Source organism: Nothobranchius furzeri, chromosome 16 (assembly GCF_043380555.1).
Source record: "Nothobranchius furzeri strain GRZ-AD chromosome 16, NfurGRZ-RIMD1, whole genome shotgun sequence".
Lineage (NCBI taxonomy): Eukaryota > Metazoa > Chordata > Actinopteri > Cyprinodontiformes > Nothobranchiidae > Nothobranchius > Nothobranchius furzeri.
In genome coordinates, this window is record NC_091756.1 from 22,849,072 (window position 1) to 22,868,709 (window position 19,638).

General features: G+C 42.3%; 1 protein-coding gene across 6 annotated transcripts in view; it reads right to left on the reverse strand.

Moving 5' to 3' along the window:
- Positions 1-1,367: 1,367 nt before the first annotated feature.
- LOC107388280 (urotensin-2 receptor) overlaps positions 1,368-19,638 on the reverse strand; it is a 104,488-nt gene continuing 86,217 nt past the window's right edge. For 3 of the 6 annotated variants that reach the window (XR_008565504.2, XR_011516837.1, XR_011516836.1), the window contains 2 exons: positions 9,718-10,117; positions 1,368-4,269 (listed from right to left, as the gene is read on the reverse strand). The gene's annotated coding sequence lies outside the window, so the exon portion shown is untranslated. Of the gene's footprint in view, positions 4,270-9,656; positions 10,118-19,638 lie in introns of all 6 variants that reach the window. The other 3 variants (XR_011516839.1, XM_015963731.3, XR_011516838.1) reach the window with 2 other exon arrangements.

Genomic DNA, 19,638 nt, shown 5'->3' on the forward strand with positions numbered 1-19,638 from the left:
TGTTCTAAACTGAAGATAAGATGTAATAGACCTTAAATCAGCAGGTAAATAGTTGCAAGTAGAATGGAGCTTTGATGGAAAAAGCCAGCTCCCCTGACTCCTTTTGAAAACGAGGAATCACAAATGAAATCTGAGTTCTGGGAACGTTGAAGTGAGACCAGAACAGTATTGTCAAAGTAGTTAAATAAGATGAAAATTTTAAATGAACACGTTTTAAAAATAAACAGGAACCATAACTTCTGCCTAGCTCCAGCCGAAAGCCAGGACAAGAACCTACCACAGAGTCTGCTTAAGTGACTTACATGAGTTTTAGATCCGTTTTTTTTTTTGGTGTAAGCAAGTTATAAATAAGGACCTGGTTCCTTAAACGTTAATGTCTGAATTTCTTTGGCTTTGTAACAAATTACAACATACAAACATACTGACTCATCAGAAATCCCATGCAGACTTTGAATTATCCAACACTAACCAGAGATAACAGAAAAACTATTATTTCTCTTTTCTGGAAGGTTCTTTTCACAGGCTGAGCAGTAACATAATCCATTATTCATTCATCATTCTTTATTTAAGGCAGACTGATGATGCTCTAGCAGAAGCGGAGTCAGGACAAACATATATGCTTATGGTGGTGAGTTTTGCAGACTTGGTGCCACAGAACACTGAAGTTCAGCACCCGTTTTCTTAATTAGAGTCTGCAGTGAAGACAGACAATGGGCTTCTGATTAAATATGCTTGTTAGTAATAACAAAAGAAAAGTGCAGGGCATGCATTAATAATAATGCACAACTTGGGAAAACGGCACATTTTATTTTTGAATGTGATGCAGACAACAAAATGTTCTCTCGACTTCCTGGAGTTTACACATTTTGATAGGTAAAGCGAAAAAATCAACACTGTCTTCCGAAACTCATTCTTTAATAAATAGCAGGAAAAAAAACAACCCGTCAGAGCTCTAGAGTTACGAACAGATCCATCTGGGGCAAATAAATGCTTTAATTCATAATCCAGCCATACATCAATTTTTTGGATGTGAAGAGGATGTGTGTGTGTGTGTGTGTGTGTGTGTGTGTGTGTGTGTGTGTGTGTGTGACTGGAAGACCAGGTGGCTGAAATGTGCATTCTCTGAAGGTTGGCCAGACTCCGTAATCCAGAGGTGAGGAGCTTCATCATCTCTGCTCTTCCTCTTCAAATGAAGGTCGTTGATTTGGTGGCGGCATTGGATTCAGCTGCTTGGTGGCCATTCCTTGAAGGTTTCCTAGACAGCTTCCACTAGAACAATGGTTCTCGATTATTTGAGTATGCGTGTGCATCAGTATGTAGGTGAGTCCGTGAACACGCTCCCTGTTTAGTCAGTGTCTGTCGTCTAAGATGTCGTGATACGACCTGTCGGCGAGCTGATCCAAGGAGCTCACAAGCCCATGAGAGGAACAGGGGAGGGAGGGGCAGAGCATCAGTCTGCATAAACATCTATGGGAGTTTAGAGATCTTCAGCCTTCAGGCCAACGTGGGGGAGCCAGATTTAACAATTTGTTTTGGTACAGGCTAGAGCTAGTGGCTCTGCCTTATGTCTCTCCGCGGTCTCAAGGGGGACTCCAATCAACTGAAACTGGGTCAGTTTCCACCAAGCCGAGCTAAGAACTACTCCAAGTGGTTCCTCCCTCCGTTGATGAGTTTAGCAGCCTGTTTGCAGCTCAGAGCATCTAGCTCACAGTTTAGTTTGTGCAATGCATGAGTCTGAGCGTTCACAACACGTCCCGTCGTCGGAGTTAGGCAGCTTGCCAAGTGCTCTTGACAACTTCAAAAACAGCAGCAACCCAGTTATCACGAATGTCTGGGTTTTTGTGCAGAACCTGTTACCTCGGTGACCCAACCTTGACCAAGCACAGGATTCGGTCTTAAGGTGCAGAATCTGACCCCGTCACACTACAACGAGGCATTGCAAGCGCTGGTTTCTTACTTTCATCTGTTCATCATTCAACTACAAAAGCCGACTTCAGATCCCCTTTGTGATGTGTGTGTAGATTTATTTCACTTTGAAGCTCCTGCGTACAAAACAAACCCAAAATCTGTGAACAAGATAGCTTCAGAAGATATGTCAGCTTAGTGACTGCAGCTTGTCTTGTTGCACTGGGAATAAAATCAATAAAGGTGTCTCAGCTTTTAGCTACAGCGATCTTAACCTCCTTTTATTATCAAAATTGTTGCTGTGATGATCAAACAGTCCTGGCATGAAAGGCATCAAAAGTCGTGGAGCTAACCTGAGAGAAGTCGCACAGAAGGAGCTTTCTCTTAACAGATATTGCTGAAATTAAAAACCCATCACTGTAGCGCTAACAGCAGCACAGACATGCAGAGGTATCACAGCTACATCAGTAACAACCCGCTGGTACTGGGGAAGCATTTTATTTATTATTATCATTTGTATTAAAGCAGGTTTTTGATGTTTTTGTTCAGACAAAAACAAGCAATAGATTTCTTTCTATTTTCAACTTTATTCTGATTTTCCTAAAATTAGAAATTTTGTTCCCAAACAGCTCAGAGGGATAGTTCAGATCTTTAAGTTTCATCAACTTGGAACACATCATCTCCGGCCTGTTGGAGGCTTTTTGAACAACCTCAGTTTAGAGAAGTAACAATGACATCAGGTTATCTGATTGAGGAGCTAACCGCTAGCCTTGGTTTCAGAGTGGGCGTTAGAAAACAACTCAACATTTTTAAAAGTCTACTTGACATTTTACTTGCTGGGGACGTGCTACAGTTGGCTAGTTTCACTGCTAATATTTGCTGCAACATATCTGTAATAACTGTCATGCTTATTCATGGAAGGCTTTAAAGGTTTATAAAATAATAATAAATAATAATAATAATAATAATAATAATAATAATAATAATAATAATAATAATAATAATAAATAAAATTGTGTATAGGTTAAAGTAGTTTCATTGTGGCTTAAACCCACACTGAGCTAACTGGTTGTTAGCTCGACAATCCAGGAATAAATAATCTTTGTTTTTTTTTGGGATTGGAGTCATTAAAAGACCAGTTTAGACCAGTTTCTGTCAGATTAATACATTGCTGTCTTTCTGCTGCAGGAAAGGTGCTGTGCAAAAATTTTGTTTCATCCCTAATTTTTTGTAGTTGTCTTCAAAACGAACTGTTTTATTGGTCTTTATCAAAAGTAAGTTCAACTACCTGAAGGGTGTTCTTATTTCTTTGGACTTTGACAGGCTTTAATTATTATTATTATTATATTTTAATTAATTTGTTTGTTTTTGCCTCGACATCTACATGATGGCAAACCAACCTACAGTAGGCATCACTGTGGAAGAGTAGAGAAGGTGGTGGATCATCACCCACTGACATCTCCACAATCAGAGGAACCTTGGTTCTGGTCAGTAGTTGGGCCTGCACCTTACATAGTCTGTTAATACAGCTAACATCTGTGTGAAGGTTCATCAACAACTCTCTTATGTGGAGCCTACAAATGCTGGTTTCAGCCCATCTGATAAGGTTTTCACCTTGTTTTGATTTTTGGATACACGCAACTCCAAAGTTCAAATTGACTTTTAAAAACTACTGCTCAGTCCTGCTTCATCTGATTAAAGGAAGTTTGGCTCCCTGGAAGCAAACGATGAGCTCTCTGACAGGAACTGGAGAATACATCCTGGCTTTGGTAACGTTTCAGAGGGTTCTGCTGCTTATATAACAAACAAACAAGCTTTCCCAGATATGAGCAAAGAATGTATCCCTTCATTTGTTGAGTTAAAATAAATATTTCACTGCTTGTTTCAATGTGAGATCTTTCTGTTGCAGCTGACTCCAACATAAATAATCTTTGGAGAAAAATATTTTTCTTAAAGTATTAATAGTGAAACTGAGTGAGAGGCGTTCTTGTGCAAAAGCTAATGTCTATTTTTTTCTCTTGTACTTCATTGGTATCATTCCTAGAAACTGTTTCAGTAAACTGCATGCTTGTTGACCTACTGCTACACAGGGTGAAAGGGGATGAATGTGAAGGATAAAGACGTCAGATGCTGAAGTTTGATTTCATGCCATCAGAAGTCCTAAAGGATGGGGAAATGTCTGTTTCATACAGTCTAAAACCGCTTCTGCGGTTCCTGTTGCCGTGCACTCTGAAAAAGATAAAGGGACTTCTGTTGCTATTGCTGACGCAAGTAGTCGTGATCTTCTTTCAGTTGTGTCTCTAGATGATTCTTGTCTTTCCTACGTCTCCTCTTCGTCCTTTCTCCTCCTCGGCCTGGTGTTACCTATCAGGCGGAGACAGAGGACAGAAAGTGCTATTAATATCCTGGCTGGAAATTCTTTAAATGCTCACGTGTACACCCTGCTGTTTGCAGGGCATGCTATTATTGGAGAAGCATGCAGGTAAAAATAGCCAAAAAGCAGCAATTGGCTTCTGTGTGCACATAGTGAGTCAAGCACAGCTAAGAGAATTTCTCACGGTGAACAGACACGAAGTTCAAGCCCTTTTAGAAAGATTAAACGAGCATGATGAAAAGGATCGACTGGACAATTGAATGATTTGACCTCTCCTTTGTTAAATAATTGCTAATCTTTATGTATCATTTGAAGTCCCTTTGGATTAACATGATGTCCTCGGGGTCAAGATTTATGCAGGAAGATCTGAGCTGTTCTGAGAATAAAAGAATAAAACCAGTAAAATCTGTGAGATATTTGCATCACCTGAAGAGGCGAGATATTCTGACCACCAGATGGTGAGAGTGAAGGAGAACGAAAGCATCCAGCTTGTTTATTTCAAGAGGTTTTATGTAATAAGACAAAATCTGGTTTCCAACAGGTTCCAAGATTATCCAAATGAAGAAAAACTCAGCAGATACCAAAATGTTATTAAATACAAATACAACATGGAAAGGTGTAAAAGTCTACGCCTGCTGCAGAGGTTCAGTATGAAGCAGGAGCTTCTGATTAGATGGACCCATCTACTGATCATCACCTGTGTGAGCTGCTCTGGAGCATACAGGCGTGTGTTAACACACCAGCAACAACCTCAGAAAACAGCTGTTGCCACCCACACATCTGGTAAGGGTTAAAGGACATTTCTGCACAACGTAGAGTCCATCATTCTGTAGAGAAAAAGGTTAATCACCAGGTAAAAACATCTGACCAAGAATGGACATTCCCAAGGATCCCCCCAAGGGTAGACTGAATAAAACCCAAATAAGGTAATGAGGCTTAGTTGGGAAAGCTGCAAGATAACTTTTTAAAAGCTGAAACCACATGACGGTCAAATCTAGGATGGAAAGTTTCATCTGAATTAAGTCTCGTTTACTCCAAGAGCAGAACGGATGCATGCTGGAATCTTTGCTGCTTCAGGACGGACTGCCATTGACAGCAGCTGCTGGTCGCGTGTGGAACGTCAGCGTTGCTCACAATTTCACACTACTCCACGCGATAGCCACCACGTGTTTAGAGAGGCGCTGGTACGCAAAGACCAGTTTTGTTAAGAAAAAGTAAGTAAGTAAGTAAGTAAAAGTTTATTTATATAGTGCCTTTCTCAGATATGAATCACAAAGCGCTGTACAACATGATAAAGATCAGGTCAAATACCTCTAACCAATAAAAACCTCAGAAAAACAATAGCAGTGATAAACGTAGAAAATAAAACCTTGAGTATAAACAAAGTGAAGGTGTGAACCCGAACAAAGCCATCTTTTTGAAACATTTAGGGAGGGAACGCCTGGATGAAAAGGTGAGTTTTTAGATGATTTTTAAAGATCTCTACAGTGTTAGAGAGACGGAGATTTGAAGGTAGACTGTTCCAAAGTCTGGGTGCAATAGTCTGAAAGGCCCTGTCCCCTTTGGTTTTCAGTCTGGTTCGAGGAACAGCCAGGAGGTTTTCAGATGTGGATCTAAGGTTCCGTGAGGTGGTGTGTGGGGATAAAAGCTCAGATAGGTAGCTTGGAGCCTGGTTGTTAAGAGCTCTATAGGTCAGGACTAAAACTTTAAACTGTATTCTGTATTCTACCGGGAGCCAGTGGAGGGACTGTAAAACTGGGGTGATGTGAGCTTGTCTCCTGGATTTGGTTAGGAGTCTGGCTGCTGCATTTTGGATGGCTTGAAGGCGTGAGAGGGAGGTTTTGCTGAGACCAGTAAAAAGAGCGTTACAGTAGTCTAAGCGTGATGACACAAAGGCATGGATGATTTTTTTCCAGATCTGCAGTAGAAACCAGTTTACGGACTTTTGAAATGTTTCTCAGTTGAAAGAAACAAGAGCGGGAGATGGTTTTGACGTGTGAGTCTAAACTTAAAGCTGGATCAAAAATAACTCCTAGGTTTCTAATGTTGGCCTTGGCTGATGGGCAAAAGGAGGCAATTTCTCGCTCGATTTTTGGCTGAAGTTCCGGGGGTGCAGCGATCAGTGTCTCTGTCTTGTTAGCATTTAGGACAAGAAAGTTGCTGGACAGCCAGTTACTGATCTGGGTCAGGCAGAGTACAAGTGTGGCCAGCCTGTCCAACTGGTGTGGCATAAAGGACATATAGAGCTGAATATCATCAGCGTAGATGTGGTAGGAGATGTCTGGGAAAGACTGAATGATGCCAGCTAGGGAAGAATATAGAATGTAAATAGTAGAGGTCCTAGAACTGAACCTTGTGGGACCCCGCATGTTAGAGAGGCAGTATCTGAAGAGAAGGTTTCGGACTTCACTGTGAATGTTCTGTTAGTGAGATAGGAAGAGAGCCAGTCTAGAGCAGAACCTGAAATCCCAGCCAGGACCTTTAACCTGTTTAGTAGAACGTTGTGGTCTACAGTGTCAAAAGCTGCACTGAGGTCGAGCAGGACCATGACAGAGCATTTCCCTGCATCAGCAGCCATCAGGAGGTCATTATGCACCCTTAGAGCAGTCTCAGTTGAGTGCTGCTTCAGAAAGCCAGACTGGAAGGGGTCAGAGATCTTTGACTTAGAAAACCAGGATCTGAGTTGGGTTCCAACAACCTTCTCAAGTACAAGCACAAGCATGTAAAAATAAAAGCAAACAAAATCAACAAGTTTTAAAAAATGCTGAACATAAAGGTCGGAAAATAGTACAAGAGACATAAAAACATATTAAGTAACGTTCAGGAGCAGCACAGAACTAACATCCAGGAAACGTGGAGAGTTCTGAGCTATTTGATTAAAAAAACCAATGCAAACGTTCTCCAGTTCTCCAATTATAGACCGATCTCTATTTTCTCTCAGCTTTCAAAAAAATTAGAAAATCCATTTCTGAAACAACTGGATAACTTTATAGAAAAATACGTTACTAACTGATTTTATGGGTTTTGAGCTAGACAATCAACCTCACCGACCTGAAGCCAGTGTGTGATATTTGTACCTGTTTACTATCAAATCCTGTTTCCATTTCATAAACTTGTCCTTTTTCATTCATATTCTGACTAACATCAATGCTACATATAATCCTCTTAAATAGATAAACTATGGTCGATGCTCCATGGTCATCCACCAGCTTGAATTACAGTAACTGTTTGGGGACAAAAAAGCTCCACGTTGTGCGTTTGCACTATGACTAACCTGAAAGAAACAGCAGAGGGCAGCAGTGCACCCTGGAAGCATGAAGTCTGCTAATTCAACTTAGCCATGGTGCAGATGGATGTAAGTAAATGGTAACAACTAGCATTTCATCATTAACTCATTCACTGCCAATGATAACTAAAGTCGTCATTTGTATTTTTTACTGTGTGGGCGTCGGACGAGCCCCCGCACCGTGAGAGCAAACATCTCAGCTCTAAAGCCGATCTTCATCCGCATACGTCACACGTCACGTGATCAGGAAGCAGAAAATCCATGTGTTAGGAGATCGTTTTGGGCCGCTGCTGTAAAAAAAGTGAGGCGCGAGCCAGAAAAGCTTCAACAACGGATTATGAAAGAACGTATAATGCTTGAAACACGCGGATTCTTCCTGATGTAAGAGGTGAGTCTCCTCTTTGTTTTGGTAGTTTTGGCGTCGACATCATCCTAAAGTTCTGGGACTTTCAAAAAACGGTGAGAAACACCGGCAACAAAGAGCTTTACCGATGAGGAAACGGCCGGCAGCGAATGAGTTAATGATCCAAACTCTGACCTGAATAATCAGATCCCCTACAGATGAAAATGATTTGGACTCGGGACTACATTACAACAAAGCACTGCTGTAAGCCGCCAGTGAAAGGTACATGGACATGGCCCCCAAGCTCCCTGTTTACTGTCATAAGGATAAAATGTTTTAAATGTTACACAGTAAACCTGAAAATGACAGTCTGCCAGACATCACGCCACTGTGATGTGTCCTTTTGCCTTTTAGCGACAGTTTACCACCGTGCTTTGTTGTAACATAGTCCAGAGTCTGAATCAGCTCCTGTAACTCCTTTGTGTTACTTTGTTTTCTTTTGCAGCCGGTATGATTAATGAGGTCACCATGCAACATTTATTTAGCATCGTACATACTTAGCTAAAGCTAACAGAATAGTGCTGGATTAGATTGAAAGGGCTGGTTACAAAATGCTTTTCCCATCGTCTCCATCTGTGGGGATTATGGAGGGATAGGGTTAGGGTGGGTTAGGGTTATTCTCTATTTCTGGGGATTATGGAGACAGACTACGTTTCATGTAGGGGTGGAATATCCCTTTAAGGAAAAGCATCATTTTAAATTCATGATAAAATTGTATCTGTGATCAGAGAAAACCTGCAACCTTTGTGTTGAAAGAGGAAGTGCGCTTATTAAAAGCTTGGAAGCTTTTTCCTGAGCCCACGGTGGTCTTGAGGCTTGAAGACAGTTTCCTGTGGTAAAGCTCAGTCAGCTTTAGAGTTTTAAACAAGTCTCTGTATTGTTTTCACTTCTCAGCTTTTTGAATTTAGCCTTCCAGAGTTAAGGGCTCGAAATGGAGAGAACAGTGAGAGGCAAAAAGAAATCCAGTATTTAATGTGCACACCCAACAATGCCAGTGAGAAAACTGTAGGACTGGGGGGTAGAAAGGTGTATGCACACTTCAACTTTAAACAATAACTTTTTGCCTGTTAAAATATACTAATAAATAATTATTTTACACGTTGGCGTAGTTCTGTTGGGCTGACTTTTAACCATTCAGAGGCATTTGATCAAATTAGAATATCGTGTAAAAGTGAAACTCATATAGATTCATCACCTAACTCAAAAGGGTTTCCTAAGCATCTGAATGGTCTCAGGCTGGGTCAGCAGGCTGCTTAGAAACTCCTTTTTTGGGCCATTGGGTGTATCTTTGATTAGATGGTTAGGGTTAAACTCTGATCACGGGTTTAGGGTGTTATATACCATCTTGACAAGGCATTAAAATGTTTGTCATGTGTGTATATTCTGTTTTGGGTAGGATGTTAGTGTTTTCACCATAAATGACAGCTACTGAAAAGTGTCATGTTGTGTGGCAATAGTCTAACCCACGACATACAGGATCAGTCCACGAACCAGGGTGAGAGTTTCAAAAACGATCATTTATTAAAAGGGAAACTAAAAGAGCAGCGAGGAAGTCAAGCCGAGGTCTTCGGACAGGATTCCAGTGGTGGTGGTGGTGGTGGTGGTGGTGGTGGGGGGGGGATCTGGAGACAGAGGGTGTTTGGTCCGCTACAAGATGACTGATAGATATTTGGTCGGAGAGGACTTACAGTCTTTAAGTGTGGATGACTCGAGAGGGGAGCGGGTCCGGTCTGAGGTCTAGGAGCTTACTTGCGGCAGGGTTCCTGAGCGTTTTAGGTGGAGGGAGCTGAGCATGGAGGTTGGTGTAGATCCGGGTGGGTTTAGGTGGGCTGTCGGGAGTAGGGAGACCAGGAACGTACCGAGAGATGAGTGGGGTGACGAGGAGTTCCAGGTTGCTGTCTGTCTGAGGGGGAAGTGGAGTGATTTCTGCAGAGATGGTGAACAGGAGGTCAAACATACAAAATCTATAGCTCGTATCAAAATACTCAAAAAGGCGGAAAAGCTCAAAAGCTAGTTCTCTGAATTGGCTGTTTGGTGATAAATCGAGTTAATCATCCAGCGAAGTGAAGGCGTCTCTCAGGTGCTTAAGTATCCCTGGCCGGCTGATGAGCAGATGACCTGCAGCTTCCCCACTTCCAGACACGCCCACCTGCAGAGAGAAAACTCAAAACCAATTAAAGTGGAAGGAGAAAACCCCAGAACGTGACAAAAAGAAAAGGGCACAAAAACACAACGTGACAGGATCGGTTATTCATACTTTATGAAACCATTTACAAACATCGTCTGATACCATTGGTTTGAAATATTAATCACGGCCCTGTTGAGCTACAGAACATGAACTCAACTTTAAAACAATTTTACTCGTTGTCTTCATTTCATCCAAGCCAAGTCCCACAGGATGAGAGGAAGGAAAAAGCTGTGAATCTTCTTTTTCTTTATCAACAACTTGGGTTCAACTGTTGGGGCTATTTGAGAAGCATGCACCTCAGTGTATGATAGTTATTCATGTGTGTTTAGCCTCCTCCAGGGGCTAAATCATTTATGCAGCACAGACGGCTTCTAGGGGCTTAAGCTGCTGACTCTCTTCCTTGTCGTGGAAGCCAGTAGCATCAGAGGAAGGCTGTTTAGCTTTTTGAACAGATGCAGGGGGGAGGGAAACCCCAGAGAGACTGATCTCCATATCCTCAGTCCAGCTGAACTGACTTTGGATTACACTGCATCTCATTAAATACTCTTTAAAGTATGCCCCCCCCCCCCCCCCCCCCCGAACATCTTGAAGTCCCTGTGGCTGTAGTGGCAGCGTGGTGAGATCTGTATTTGTCCCTCAAGATATATGAGCAGGAAAATAACGAATATTGCTTTAGAATTAAAAAAACCCTCTTGATTAAAGGAAGAATATTAATCCCATAATAACACAGCTAACTGACTTTAGAAAACACAAAAATGAATACAACTCAGTGTATTCTTCAGATATGGAGGTAAACTTTGATAGGTGACCTCATCACACACACAGTCCTATGCAATCATAACTCCATTCAAAAACTGTAACTCCATCATTTCTCAACGAGTGATGATCTTACTTTCCAAGCATTGCATAAAAGTGAATCAGTGATTCAGTTACTTCAAAGACATTTTTCTTATATCAAATATGTTAAATTCAGTCAAGATTTCTGAAGGGCAAAGAGGTTTATGATTTGGTGAAGACTCAGTCTGGGTAGAGGAGTCCACTAGAGTGAATATCACTACTGCTGAGGTTGTTACGGCTGCTGCTTGTCACTCGTTCCCTCTGCAACACGTTCCACCGGGCGTAGCATGCAGAACACTAGCTGGGACTTATCTTTGGTTTTCAGAACCACAGGCTGCATGCACATATCACAAAATCAGCCAGTTAGTGATGTCTTCTATTGTCGCCATGTTTGTATATTTATACATATATATGGACAATGGGTTTCCATAGGCTCCAATAACACGTTTTTGAGGAAAAATGGGAGGTGGTCACCACCGCCATTTTGACCGTGTCACAGGTTCCATCAAGCCCAGACAATTCCACAAAAGGGAAGAGAGGTGGACCTGAGGGTGGGGCTGTAAGGCTGGGATCAAATGACGACACCTGGTCGAACTAGCTACAAGCTAACCTGAAGCTAACCCAAAGCTAATGCGGAGGAGGGAGCTAAGCTAATGAAAGTAGCTACAGCCTATAAATAAAGCTTTGATTGATTGATTGACAGCCGGAGCTAACTCTGTGGAATGCCAGCGACCTGAAGCTCTGTGTGGAGGTCTGCGGCACTTTTTCATGAAAACTATCTTTCTGTGAATAAAAAAGAATTAAATCGGTAAGTTAATAAGTTATTTCCTTAATGAAAATATATTTTGCTTTGAGCAAGTTTTCAATATTTTTATCGTACCATAGTTTCCGGACTATAAGTCGCTCCGGAGTATAAGTTGCAACAGCCATAAAATGTATAATGAAGAAGAAAACATACATACTGGACACACTTGACTATAAGTCGCATTTTGGGGGGAAACTTTATTATTTTTCTTACAAAATCTGAGACAATGCGTTTCACATTGCAAGACAAGTACCAGTAACAATAACAGAATAAACAACGCAGGCGCAGCAGAGCGACACGGTCTCCAGTAGAGGATGGCAGTGTTTGAAACCCTCCCAGAGGGACAGGGGAGCTCATTCCTGGGTCAGAGCCGGCCCGCAGCAGCGCACACCAGTCTCCATCAGCTGATGGCTGTGTGTTTTTAGTTCCCGGCGGGTCAGGGGAGCTCACTCCTGGGCCAGATCAGGTGCGCCACAGGCTCCAGCAGGTGATGGCTGTGTGTTTTTTATTCCCAGCGGGGCAGGGGAGCTCATTCCTGGTCTGGAGCCGGCCCGCAGCAGTGCGGTATAGCCTACATAATTTGGTATATAAGTCGCTCCTGAGTATAAGTCGCAGGACCGGCCACACTATGAAAAAAAGTGTGACTTATAGTCAGGAAAATACGGTAGTTATTAGTATTTGAGATAAATTAGCAGGCTAAATCCATTTCATATATTTCTAAAACTTAATACTTGTTTGTATCTTGTACAGCCAAGTAGCCTTTATTCTGGACTCAGTACAATTCACCAAAAGTAAAGAGACATTATACAGATGAAGTAAGCACAAGATAACTCACTGGAAGAAACTGAATTATCATGAGAACCAGAACAAGAGAGCCTGATAACAGTCCTGTGAAAACTGTCGTCGTCGTCTTCCTCCGCTTATCCGGGTCCGGGTCGTGGGGGCAGCATCCCAACTAGGGAGCTCCAGACCGTCCTCTCCCCGGCCACCTCCACCAGCTCCTCCGGCAGGAACCCAAGGCGTTCCCGGACCAGATTGGAGATGTAATCTCTCCAACGTGTCCTGGGTGGATCCGGGGGCCTCCTGCCGGCAGGATATGCCCGAAACACCTCCCCAGGGAGGCGTCCAGGAGGGATCCTGACCAGATGCCCAACCCACCTCAACTGACTCATTTCGATCCGGAGGAACAGCGGTTCTACTCCGAGTCGCTCCCGAATGTCCGAGCTCCTCACCCTATCTCTAAGGCTGAGCCCGGCCACCCTACAGAGGAAACTCATTTCGGCCGCTTGTATCCGCAATCTCGTTCTTTCGGTCATTACCCGAAGCTCATGACCATAGGTGAGGATTGGGACATAGATCGACCGGTAAATCGAGAGCCTGGCTTTCTGGCTTGGCTCCCTCTTCACCACGACAGATCGGCTCAGTGTCCGCATCACTGCAGAGGCTGAACCAATCCGCCTGTCAATCTCCCGATTCCTCCTACCCTCACTCGTGAACAAGACCCCGAGATACTCAAACTCCTCCACTTGAGGTAGGACCTCTCTCCTGACCCGGAGTTGGCAAGCCACCCTTTCCCGGTTGAGAACTATGGTCTCAGATTTGGAGGTGCTGATCTTCATCCTTTGAAAATAAAAATTAAAATGTATGTATAACAGAAATAAAAATATATTAGAATTAGTGTAACTTACTGTGATCCAAACAATAAATCAGCCATAGCTGATTAGCAATCATGAAATGAGGTATGGGAGTTTTTAAGTTTCATTCTTTTATTACATTTTTTTCTTATATCTGTTAAAAGGTCACCATGGCAGCCTGTGTGTCTCCAAATGATAATGATAAATGACCAACACCTCTCAGAGTAAGGACTCCAAAGCGCTTTACACTACAGTGTATCATTCATCCATTCACACATACATTCACACACTGGTGGGGATGAACTACGATGTAGCACAGCTGCCCTGGGGTGCACTGACAGAGGCGAGGCTGCCGAGCACTGGCGCCACCGGACCCTCCGACCACCACCAGCAGGTTAAGTGTCTTGCCCAAGGAAACAACAGCAGAATTCGCTGTCCGGAGCCGGGATTGAACCTGCAACCTTCCGATTACTGGACAACCCACTCAACCTGTTGAGCTACTGCTGCCCCAACATCAGCTACACAACGCAGCAAGTGTAAGTACCAAGTACCTGTCTTGACCACTTCATGAATGGTTTTGTACTTTAAACAGCTAGGCCAAACCTGTTGTTTTTTCTCCACAGCCATTTGGATCATTGGAGACAGCTATGTGAGGTGTGGTGCCCAGAGAGCTGCAGAGAACCTCTGAGACAACCTTGGCCTCCTTGACGTCCGTGTCTCCTGGTTCGGTTGGGGCAGACTGAGGTGGAAAGACCTTCTCCCCTTCTTTTTCCACTCCCTGCGAGGAAGAGCAGCTCCTGATGTCCTTCTCATCTACTGTGGTGACAATGACATGGGGGTGGTCAGCAGTGTGAAGCAGGTCAACATGATAAAGGAGGACCTGCACCGGCTTCACCTTCTACACCCTTATATGATGATCATCATGTCATCCATCACCCATAGATGTAGCTGGAGGGCAGTTGTAAAGCCTGCTAAAATTGAGAAGGCCAGGAGGTTTGTTATGGCTACTTTTATTTCTAGCTTAAATGGTGCCGTCGTTGTGCATCCTCACATCAGACGTGACAGTCCAGGGACATTTTTGTCAGACAAAGTTCATTTCACAATGTAACATCTGTATATTATACAGCTAATGCTTCAATTTTTTCAATCTTAACCAAAATATGAAGTAATGTGTTTGTACCCTGGAGTCCGTGGTGAAGTGATGACTCTCAAAGTGTTCACTGCACAAGCGGGAGTGTGAATTGGGAGTCCAGCACTCTCTTCTTTGGTTGCTTACCCAAAGGTCAAGCCTCTCTGGATCACCTAGAGAAAAACTTCATACAAAGAACTACTTAAGTATATGGGTTTAAAATACTTAATGGCTTATCATGGCCTGTAGTAAAAAGTCTAAAATTAGGATAAAGAGCAATACAAAATGCATACTTTATAAAAAAAATGTAAAACCAAACACTTGAGTCTATCGCCTTATTGGATAGGATATGAACCTTTTAATAATCAATTTTATTAACTAATTTCCATTTTATTAAACTGCACTAGTTCCCATGAGAACAGGGCACCCAGTCGCGGCTCTCTGTGGACAAATTAGTTATTTAGTCGCTCCCCACCACCCCTATTTTACAAATATGCAAAAAATGTAAAAGACAAGCGCGTTTATCTGATGGCATACAGACTTCTGGAGACTAACATCAAGCACTATCAACCATCTCACCGAGCTGCAGCATTTCTGCGGTCAGGTCTCTCTCCAAGTCCCAGAGCTCCAGAAGTGGTCAGCCCGCGCAGCAGACAGGCGCCGCAGCGGTCAGCGATGCGCCGGGGTGACCGCTGGGGAATTGGGTGGAATAATTGAACACAGAAGTCTCCCTCCGAGAGCTCCACCAACATGTCATATTTCAACCCATTTTTATGTTAAATGGCTACATATACCCTATTAATGTTTTTACTGTATTACATCTAAATTTTATGGTTAAACAGTACATGTTAAAATGGTAGTTAGCTAGCTACTTTGATAAGCTCAGCTAGTGCAAGAGCGGCAGTGACCTAAAATACACAAATATAATTTTACTTACCAAAAAAAATCGAAGTGGAGACTCCTTGGATGCTCTATTATTGCAATTAATGCCACAGCAAGTCGTTTGTCAAACAATTGCACACATAATATCCAAAAAAGAATACACAAACACAGAGACTCTAAATCCCGAAACAGTTTCCAGGCCAGACCGAGGCTCTACTGAGGCCTTTCCACAGAGCTAGCTCTGTGGTCACGTGGGTCTGATGCTCATTAATTATTCAGAATTTTAGGCATTTAATACACTTAAACAGAAGAGTGAGAAAAACATTCACCCCCTCAGAGTTGTCATGAGTGTAAACTAGATCATTTAAACCAAAAACATGTTTTGGTACCAGGCTGTAAACATGTTTATTTCTGCTGTGAAATTGGTATTTTTAACATGGGAGTCAAAGAGGATTTGCTCGCTTCTGATAACAGCCCCTAGTGGATGAGGGTGGAACTGCAATTTATTTCACTTCCGCATTGGCCTCAATTTCAGACCTGTATTGTGGAGGCTCGGTTGTACCCCACAAACTCTCCTGCTCCACTAAAGGAACCCTTCGGTGCAGTGCATCAGCAGCAAGTCTTTTCACAGACACAGACTGCTGGGTGCATCAGCGCAAGCTTAAGGAGCAAATTTATCTCCAGCCATAGCTTTTAGGATGATTTAACTATTTTTACACAGACCTACTGGTGCCTACTTTTACGGGCTTCAAAACCACCTCAATTAGATTTAGATAAACATTAACCAAGGGCTGTGTGGTAGTGCAGCTAGTAGCCTCACAGCAAGGTTCAGCTGACAAAAGTGATAATATAAAGATTTATGAAATACTAGTACCGTGACACGCAGCACCAACTGGACAGCTGCAATGTCTGACAGTGGCAAAGCCCCAGATTACTAGAATTTTATGTCTTATATTAAACACATCTTGTTCATTTTTGCCACTTCAATTTTAAAGGAGCAGATGTTTGCCTGGCTATTGCTAAAATAGGTGTAATGAACAAAATGGGTCAATTTTAACAAAATGGGTCAATTTTCACCATCGAATTGACACAGTAACCTTTCATGCATGCCAGAGCTGCAAAGTCAAGGTTACGCCAGCTGGAGGATCCAGGCCCACAAATCAACCTTTTGTTCACTTATTGTTCTTCAGTGCAGACATAAATAAACTGTCAAGGTCTCCCACGGAAGTCCTTTCCTCTCTTATCTCAGACTGCTAGATTACTCACTCTGAATAAAAGTGAATCCACACGAATCCTACAAGACTTTACAACTCATAAGTTAAATAATCATATGATGAATGAACAAGATATTTAAATGAAATGTTTGAACAACCTGTGCTTAAATCAATGAATTAGAAATGAATATTGCTCTTACAATGATCCATTCATGTCACAAATCACTGTGTTTGATTTAACAAGTTAATCATTGTTTACACTCATACACATTACAATAAGGTACAAATTAAGGTTAAGGTTCACCTCACATTCAGTTTAAAGATTCTTATTCACAGAGTTAAGAAGCTTGTATCTGAAGGAAGGAGTGACTTTCTGATGGATGTTGGTAAACACCCAAAGACATGGCACATTCTGATTTACCAGGATGGAAATCATAACAAAGCAGCTGAATAAAACAACAAATCCTTCCCAATTAATTCAGTTTCCAGCTGAGCCCTATTTGGGAAAGAAGCCTCTTTTAAAACATCTCTTTTGACATACAGTCAACCTGTTAGCACACTGCAAGCTGACACAGCCAGACGGCTCCCTACGAGCCACATCCACTTTAGAAGCAAACAAGCATTCCAGCTACTGTTGTGACCTGGAGACATCTCAAGACTGGACGGGTTGTATCGGATTTAATCTACGAAATCCCGGGGCCGTGACGTCCACCCGACTTCTGACGGTCCGAATCTGCCCGGGGTCTCCACCAGGGTTTTTAGACACAACGTCTAAAAGCAGCGTCTGATGCTGCTTCATTAATAATCAACTCTCTAGTTTATAGCAGACAACAAATTCTTTTACACCCAGATGTCACAATTTCTTTCAGACAAAGATTCTGATAAACATCTAGCTTACATCACACCACCTACACATCACATTCCATCACCGCACATCCACTCCATCACATCTCATAAGTCATATCTTGTCGTGTATAATCATTAGTTTAGAAAAGAATAAAATTCCTTTTTAACTACATACTTATTCTGTCTGAATTAATACGAAGTGTGTTTATGGTCCCTGAACTAGCAAAGAACCCTAGAATCCTCTGATTAAACATTCAAACATCAATCAGATTGATATTTCATATTCATATGGAATAATCACATCTTATTGGTCATAATTAATTTGAAGTTGTCATATAAAGTGTGACCACTACATAGGAAAAAACCTGGATTTTTTTACACATAGTGCTAATTCCAAATACTGGAAGATGTTCAGAGTTCAGATTTTAATGCTTGAATGTCTTAAACAGAATAAGTTCATTGACTGAAGAACCTCCAGGAAGCACAGAAAGCTATTTCCAAAGAACACTTGGCTCAACACATTCAGAGCAATATCATCTGGAACCTTCCTCAGTTCAGAGCTTCACCTCCAGGTCAACCTGTGTGACTTTTTAACAACCTTCTTAAAGGAAGTGCTTGAAAGATTAATGTCTCCTTAGGCCAGTGTGTGTGTGTGTGTGTGTGTGTGTGTGTGTGTGTGTGTGTGTGTGTGTGTGCGTGCGTGCGTGTGTGTGTGTGTGTGTGTGTGTGTGTGTGTGTGTGTGTGTGTGTGTGTGTGTGTGTGTGTGTGTGTGTGTGTGTGTGTGCACGTGTGTGTGTGTGTGTGTGTGTGTGCGTGCGTGCGTGCGTGTGTGTGTGTGTGTGTGTGTGTGTGTGCACGTGTGTGTGTGTGTGTGTGTGCGTGCGTGCGTGCGTGTGTGTGTGTGTGTGTGTGTGTGTGTGTGTGTGTGTGTGTGTGTGTGTGTGTGTCCCATTGTTGAGGAAAAAGCAGTGCTTATACAGCTGTTTAACACTGTTTAAAGACCTCTGGGGTAAGCAGGTAGAGGCTTTTGTTCTCACCTTGCAGGCATGATTCTTATCTTTCTAACAGCTTTTATTCATTCGTCTGATTTCACCTTTAGATCAAACATTAGTGTGCTTGGTCCTCACTCTTGCTTTCCACAACACTCTGCACGCATATCAGTGTGTCATTGTTTCATCTGTGGCTCTTTCTGCTTGGTTTGCCGTGTTGAATAAAAAAACTGTGCTGTACAGTTGGTATGGAAAGTACTCAGACCCACTTAAAATTTTCACTTTGTCATATTGCAGTCATTTGCTAAAATCAATTAAATTAATTGTTTTCCTCATTAATGTCCACACAGCACCCCATATTGACAGAAAAACACAGAATGTTGGAAACGTATGCAGATTTCCTAAAAAAGAAAAACTGAAACATCACATGGTCCTAAGTATTCAGACCCTTTGCACAGTATTTAGTAGAAGCACCTTTTGAGCTAATACAGCCAGGAGTCTTCTTGGTAAAGATGCTACAAGTTTCTTACACCTGGATGAGGAGATCCTCTGCCATTCCTCCATGCAGATCCTCTCTAGTTCTGTCAGGTTGGATGGTGAGCGTTGGTGGACAGCCATTTTTAGGTCTCTCCAGAGATGCTCAGTTGGGTTTAAGTCTGGGCTCTTGCTGGGCCATTCAAGAACAGAGTTGCTGTGAAGACACTCTTTCATTATTTTAGCTGTCTGCTTAGGGTCATTGTCATGTTGGAAGGTAAACCTTCGGCCCAGTCTGAGGTTCTGAGCACTCTGAAGAAGGTTCTTGTCCAGGAGATCCTTGTACTTGAGGGTGTAGGGCCATCTCAAGAATGGTCAGAAGAAATGGAAAGCACCTTAATTACATATACGAGTGTCAGAACAAAAGGTCTGAATACTTAGGATCATGTGATATTTCAGTTTGTCTTTTTTAATAAATCTTCAGAAATTTCCAAACTTCTGTGTTTCATGAATTTAATAGATTTTAACAAATGGTCGCAGTTTAACAAAGACTGAAAAATTGACGAGAGTCTAAATACTTTCCGTACCCGTGGTATAATTATTTTATTACAATCTGACATTTATTTAAATTACAACCAAACAGGATTGGATGAGACCTGAGAGTGCAGCGC